A 7909-nucleotide genomic window follows, 5' to 3' on the forward strand; every position below is an offset into this window, starting at 1 on the left:
ACTTCTTCCTCCAGTATCTGGCTCTTGGGTGGTAAGAGAACAAAGCAGAACTGTAATTACCTTCTATTTTTCAAATCTGGATAGTAACAGGAAGATTGCTTTTTAAGAAGTGTAATTGGAAGAGGTGGGAAAATGTGTTCTTAGAAGAAAATACTGGAAGATAAGAAGATGTTTGCATCTCTCTTAAAGTGTGAGTCAGTGCAAGAAATGTTGCCCTCGGGTTTGATTATCTGCCAGCCCAGCCACTGGCACAGATGGTGCAGGGCGGAGAAGTGTGAACGCTGGCTCTGTAATTTTTCTTTGTTCTTTAATTTGGGGTTGTAGGGAGGTGGAAATTACCTGAACCAGTGGCAGATGGCTCCTGTAGCACCCGAGAAGCCCATGAGCTGTACATTTACAGAGTGCAGAGGTAGCTGAGCAGCAGCAGTGATCCTCAGCATCCCTCAGCCTGGTTTCTTTGACGCTGCTTTCTCCGTACTCTGCGACTAAACTCTTTTCGTCTTAAAGTGGTGCATATTCTGAAATACCATTACTCTTATTATGCCATAAACTTGCTCTAGTCAGTGAATGTTCCTAATGCTGCTGATTCAACATTGAGATATTTTTTTAATTTGCAAAAACATGCAATGTTTAAAAAAAGGAAAAAGAAAAAAAAAAAATAAGAACACAAAACACACACATACACACGTTACGTGGCTTCCGAGGCTTAAACTGAAAAAAAAAAAAGAATTAAAAACTTCATGACCACAGACCACCTCAAACCAGAAATACCTCAGAATTTTCTACTTGTATGAGTTTTATTATATATTTTGTTAGTTGTGTTGTCTTGTAGTAAGTATATTTTAATGTAAGTTGGCTTTTATGACAAGGGAGTTTTAAAAAAAGAAAAAAAAGAAAAAAAGTTCCAAAATCTTTTAGGAAGTGCTACCGTTGTTTTTATTTTGTTGTCGTCGTTGTTGTTTGTTTTATAAAGCACCATTGTAAATAACTATACAGTTGTAGAATAACTGCCTGTATAAGGTACCTGGGCATTATTCACACTTATTTGTGAAGGCTGTTTCCATTCTGTGTTTTGTTTTCATTCTTGTCTGTTTTAGCGAAAGGACAGTACATCTTTTTCTTTTTTCTTTTTTTTAGTGTTATTTTGTTTCATTTTTTGATCTTTGAATCTAACATGAATTCTATGTCTTGCTAGACTGACAAAGTTATATCCATTGGATGGCCAGAACATTCAGATTTCTCCTTCTATTAAGCCAAAATGCAGTCCTGAGCTAATCATCCTTTGAGAAGGAAAAAAACAAACAGAAAAATCAAAAGTCTGTACATGAATTGGACTTCTTGTCGCTGCCGAGCTGTCAGCGTGGACCCTTGCACAAATGGAATTTATTAAGCAAACAAAAATCACTAATTGGAGAAAATGTGGAGACAATATAGAGTAAATTGAAATATATCTCTTAAAAATATATATATATAGCTTTAAAACCTAGAGATCACAAATGAGGACGCGGTCCTTTCTCTTGAAGAGACATTAAGATAGTTGCCTTAATTTGTCTATCTGAATAAAGTCTTAACCTATTCTTTCAAGTTATTGAATGTATATTGCATATTAGTGTGTACACACATGTAACTGTATTTCTGTGTGTAGGTTTGGAAGTTTCTGTTTCTTAATGTAATTCTGTTCAGAACACAGTGACAAAAGCAGACAGGATGGTACCAGTTGGGCTCAGATGATGGTGCTGGAGGGGCTGATGTCTTCGAGCTGATGCTGCAGCCTTGCCCATGCTGAACATGAAGTGTGTAGGGAGCTCTTCTGGTGTCGTGACATAAGTCCCCCGCTTCATGTTAAGCACGGTCATAAACGTTTGCAAGGATCAGCATTTTTCACATTCTAATACATTTCTGCACTGAGATTTATATAAAAATGTGACTATGTTTTAGAAGTGAAGTGATGTAAGGGTGGGGTGGAGGCTAGAACGGAATTAATGCTGAGCGAATACTTGTTTCGAGGTGGGCGTGCTCTGTGTTCCCCAGGAATGGGAGCTGGCTCACTTTGCTGCAGAAAGAAAAAAGCTGTACTGTCTTTTAACTATCAGTATCTGTTTGCTGTTCTGGATTTTTTTTCCTTCGGCATTCTGTATAATGGCTAAAACAGGCTTATTACAGCAGTTGCTTTTTTATCGTGATTTCTTTAAGAAGCTTTAAAGTATTTATTGAAAGTGCCATATGATTTTAATAGCCTATTAGACAGTCTCATAAACCTTCTCTTTTGAGAAAGCATGCACAGAAAGTCTCGCGTGTAGCGTATCTGATTGTGGGGAGCTGTGCCAACGTACAAAGCCTGACCGAATGTTGATTGTAAGTGTTCCCAACTTCCCTGGTCTACTGCTTCCTTATAGATCATCTTGTCAACAGGATTCAGCAACTGACTTTTAAGAGAATTTCCAAAACGCACGTGTGCTCAGATAGAAATTTTAAATGTGTGTTGAGTTTTGTGTCTTGCTGCCACAGCAGAGAGGGGTATTCTGAATTTTTGCCTATGTACAAAATCCTGTCAGTTTATCTGAAGTGGTCCTTTCAGTTGGTATTTATTTTATTAATGAAGGAAAGCTCTGATGAACTTACTGGTCTTTCAATACTTGAGCTGTCAAGCAAATAGTTTCCTCACTGCCAACGTAGCATTTGAACTCACAATGACAATACGATCTTGGTTTTGTTCAGTATCACGGAGGCTTTTTCCTAGCCAGCATTGGGCACATCCATTGGTGTAGCTGTAATAAGCAGTTGTGACTCTTTCCCCTTTAACACTCCCATGAACGTGATGGGTACAACGTATGTTATAAATTTCACTCCCTCTTCAAATTTTATTGATGTACGATTTTGTTGTTGACCTTCTTCTCTCGTGTAGTGGTTTAGGTAAATATTAACCTTGAATATTGCAGGCAGTTCTGTCAATGTTAAAAATTTTCCATGACTTCAGGAGCCAGCATTCCCTTCTCTCTGGTCTAATCATAGAATCATAGAATATAGAATCATATCTACATAATAGAGGAAATCTAATGACCCTTAAGAACTTACTGCGCTGGCTGTGTTGGTTTCCCGGGTGGAGGAAGCTCACATTTTGAGGTTGGAAATAGCTAAAATTGCATTCTTGAGATGACAGAGCTGTGACTTGCTAATACGGTTGCATTAGTACAGCAAGGTTCATATTGAAATTTATGTGCATGAGAGAAGGCTATAAACCAGTCTAACCATCAGTGCAATGACATCTGCCTTACTCTTCTGTTGAAGGATTTTAGCTAGTCCTGATCGTGGAGTTTTCTCTAGTGAAGACAAAAAGAAAAACACTTTTTATTTTGCCTCATTCTTTTGCTGAAATTCTCATACAGCATAAGCTATGTTAGGTCAAGTTACACCTATGGCAATGCCAAGGTCTTTGTGTTTACGTTTGTTTCAAAACAAAAAAAAAAGGATGTGAGTATCCCCCAGTAACTCCATTGCATTACTTAGGTCCTTGTGATTCACTGCTGTTTCTGTTGAAGTTATTCATTTCAGTAGGAGCAGCATTGGGACCGCTCAGCAGTGTTGCTGGTGGGTACTTCCAGGTTGGCTGGATAGGCCTTTCCCATCAGGAACACTGATCTCCCTTAATATCACCCCACAGAAACTGGAGAGCTCAAATTCTGTTCCTCCTGTGCTGCTTTCTGGGCAGGCTGTCAGGATTTTCCTGTTTTGCAGGTGAAAGATGTGGTTTCACTTAGTATGGAAGAAACTCCTATTGCAGAGGAAGGAGCTGGTTGATAGCATTGTGACAGTGCTGTTGTTGCAGTCCTCTACAAGCCACGCTCCCCTTGAGAAGTATATAAGCAGGAAGTGTCCCACAAACTATTATCACTTTTACATTCAGAATATTGTTTGGTAACATTGTAAATAAAATAGACTATATAATAGAGGAAAATAAGGACATTTTGACTTTTTTACTTTTGGAAATATATATATATATATTTTAGTTACATATACAAACAAAAAATTCTACATTGTGTGAGAATTCTTTTATACCACAAATTATTTTTGTAACGTCTAATATGTTTCTGCAGGGAAAAGGGAGAATGGCATGTGTATGCACAGCGAATAAATATATATATATAAAATGTTTAAATTAAATGTGCACTACATCAAAGTCTAGAGGATAGAACAAGTTTAGTGTGAGGAGCAAGTCTGGATGTACTTGGACACGCTTTGAGGGCGGCACTGACTGTTTAACAGGTTATCTTGCATGTTGCATCCCTTCTGCTAGAGATGCTTGTTGCTTTTCTATGACCATCTTCAGTTGAACCAGGAAGAGTGTTTTCATGCATTCGTGCAAGTATCCGTGTGTGAGCAGTGTGTCTTGACATATGCTGTGATGCTGCAGTGAGTTGTGAAGGCAGGGTGTTAGGAATTTGTGGAGACCAAACGGGCAGATCTCGCTCACTGCCGTATCCGTTTATAGCAGCTGCGTCTGCTGCATTGACAATATGATCTGTAAGGAGCTGTTGCCAGCAAAGTCTTGATAAAAGCATTTCCTAGAAGTTCCTTCTCTCTGAAGTGACACAAATAATCAGACTTCACCAGGACACTCAGATGTGTTTCCAATGGTAGATTTCACTGTTTGGGTTGGCAGCACTAAAAAAAAAAAAAAAGAGCACTGTCATGTCCGGAGTCCTACTTAGAAAAAGAGCATTCCTAATTTGTGTAGCCAAACTAAGGTATACTAAAAATATTAAAGAAAAATGCTGCAAATGTTTTCACGTGAGCTGACTTTTCCTGTTGGACCTAAAAATCACTCCAGTCTTTAGCTTTCCTAGTCTTGACAATACGGTGTCAGCAGGGTAAGAGTTACCGAAGAAAACTTAAAGCCAAGCAATGCACTGTGCTGCTTGGAAGCTTTTTTTGACAGTGTGCCTCTGAAATTGGTGCTGAATGATTGAGAGCAGGCTCCTGCCATTGCTGAATCCTACTTCTGTGTCCTTGGTGAAGTCCTGGCCCTGTGGAAGCTTCCATCTAATTCAGTGGGACCATAAGTGTGTTTGTGTTCCTGGTCATTACCCTCATTCACTCACTCACATGGGACTTCTTTTCTAATACAGTAGTTTTAGGATGAAGCTCTGTTCCCTGACTGAAGTAATAACCTCTGGGTAATCCTTTTTGTCGGGACACATCCACAGAAAGAGATCATGCTTGTGTTACATCCATCCAGCTGTTCTGAAATGTAATGCTATTCTGTTGTGCCTTTATTTTTCCATGTAAAAGCAACTGCTGTAAGATGTTTTTTTTTTTTCTCCTTTAACTAGTTTTTATGTTTCTTTTTCTGTCTAACAAACAAACAAACAAACAAGCAAACCAGTTTTCATTGCCCAGCTGTTATTTCTGGATGCAGTCTGTGATCCAGGTATTTCAAGAACCAATTACCTCAAACCTCATGTTAAACAGTGTTGCTATCTGGATTCTCCTTGATACTACAATATTGTAACATAACAAACAGGAACCTTGCTATGTATGGGTGTTTATATATATGTATCATATACATATATGCGTGTATGTGTTAGATATATATAAATGGAAAGTGATCCCCAAGGACTGAAGGAAAAAAGCAAAGCTTTTGTTTTCCAACATTGAAACCAAAAGGGAGCTTCCCTGAAGCTCTATAATGGCATTGTGCTGGATATGTATTGAAAAAGTGTTTTCTGGAAAGTGCTTCCTTTGTCAGCCTTTTTATTTCAGTATTTTAATGGGGCAGACGATGTGATTGGCCAGTTTTGAAGCAGAGGCTTTTTAATCTTTCCAATTGTTAAAAACCAATCAAACTCGGTATATAATATTCCAGTAAGGTTAGTATTGCAAAACCTGAGTATATTCTGGGAAGACTTTATTAGCTTTTGTTTTGGTGAAAGGGAGGGAACTGGCCAAACTTTACTCAACTTTTCCAACGTTCTGAGGAACTGAAGTGTAACCAGAACCATCCTGGTCATTTAAAATCCTAATTCAGTAGTCACCGGCATTTCTGGAGTGGCCCCCTCATTAAAAAATAAATACCAAATAAAAACCAACAGCCGGGAGCAGGAGGAAGTTGGAGGAGTTGTAGCTTCTGAATGTGTGCTAAGCACCAGCACAATCTATTGGATAGCAGGAAACACGCTGGCAAGACCTGGGACCTATCTCGGCCCTTTCCTTTTTCCATCCCCCCTTCTCCCAGTAACCTTCTCATAAAAGCAGGCCTTCAACAGCAATGACTTGCTTAGACGAAACCTTCTAAAGCTTTTACAGCTGCTGGTGGTTTATGATTACCTTTGGAAAATTATGTACAAAAATATTAAGATCTCCCAGAAGAAGACCTTTTGCAATGCTGTTGGCCTTCCAGTGGAATAATACTGTGATGCAAAAGTTGATCTGTTAGTGATCAGAGTTGAAGGAGGTGGTTACTGCAAACTAAGTAACATTCTTGACCTCTATTCTATGCCATAAGTCCGCACAATGCCATTGTCAATCTACTCAAACTATCTGCTTATGAATTCTGCATGATCCTCATGATAGAGTTGAAAGCCTGATCTTTCACCTGTTAATATTTTCACATTTGTCCTTAAGTTTGACAAATTTTATACTGTAAAGCTGACCTGAGTACAGTTTGATGTCAATTCTTGTGGAAAGAGCTTTCTGCATGTAACATTAGACACATACAGTTAAACAACACAGCATAGTACAAAACTCACAAGATAATGTTTTGGCACCAGCAGAAAGAAATCTCACCCTGACCATTTGTCATTTTAAACCATCTTATTGTAAGTTTTACCAGCTACTTCTAAATTTGTGCTTTATTTAAAGAAATAAAATAAAAATCCTAAGACTTGTCTAGCGTAGTGAAATATGTGTATATCAGTTTTAGGATAAATAGCTAAGTCTTATTACGCTGTGTTACTTAACTTGTATATATAGAGTATACATAAGAGTTTGCAGTAACCTGTTTCTCCAGGATTTCCAGTTTGAATGGGTTTAAACTCAAACTATGAGATTACGTCAATGATTTAGAAGATTGCAGAATAAACTGAGTGTAAAATACAGGAAGCTCTATCAGATGGTGAAATAATTTTTAAAGAGTCTTTTGGTCCTTGGCTCAAATTCAATAAGTACTGTTTGTATACCAAGATATGTGAAATGTAAATGTTGTAGGTTATATTTCACTCTTGTAGCTATGAAAACGTAGAACAGAGATAGCTTGTACTACTGAGTTAACAAAAGTTATACTAAAGTATCCTGTTAAAAAAGTATACAGAGAGGTAAGCTCATTGCTGTAACCCCTTTTGGACTGAAGTGTGCTGATTTTTATACGTATATTATATATATATATTCTGCAAAATAATATGTGTGTGTGTGTATATATATACAATGTACGTATAAAATGGCCTAATGCAGACATCCATTGTATTGCAGTTATGAAGTGAAGACATTTCGGAAAGAACATTGTATCATAGTTCATGAATTTGCAGTGGATCTTTGTTCCTTTTTACTGTGGTATTTTAGAAATGAGTCTCAAGTTTGAAATTAGATCTGCCAAGTTGGAGTTTCGCTGCTTCAGCTTTGCACTGGGCGTCCGAATAAACCAGTATGAATGTAGTATTTGCCCTGTGTGAAGCAGCTACACCCCAACAGATAGGAGGAAAAAAAAAAAAAAAAAAAAAAAAAAAAAAAAAAAAGGAAAAAAAAAAAAAACTAGAAAGAACTATTTCAAGTTTATCTTTTTGTATATGAAAATAAACAATAAATTACAAACAATTGCTTCTGTTGTCACTGCGACGTTAAAGAATCATTGCTGTTTGGTAATAGCATTGACGTCAAGCTGAAGTATTTCCTTCTTATAGAAGGACTTCTCGATGTT

This window comes from Centrocercus urophasianus, unplaced genomic scaffold (assembly GCF_019232065.1).
Source record: "Centrocercus urophasianus isolate 14NV4802_14NV808 unplaced genomic scaffold, USGS_Curo_1.0 seq_16, whole genome shotgun sequence".
Classification (NCBI taxonomy): domain Eukaryota; kingdom Metazoa; phylum Chordata; class Aves; order Galliformes; family Phasianidae; genus Centrocercus; species Centrocercus urophasianus.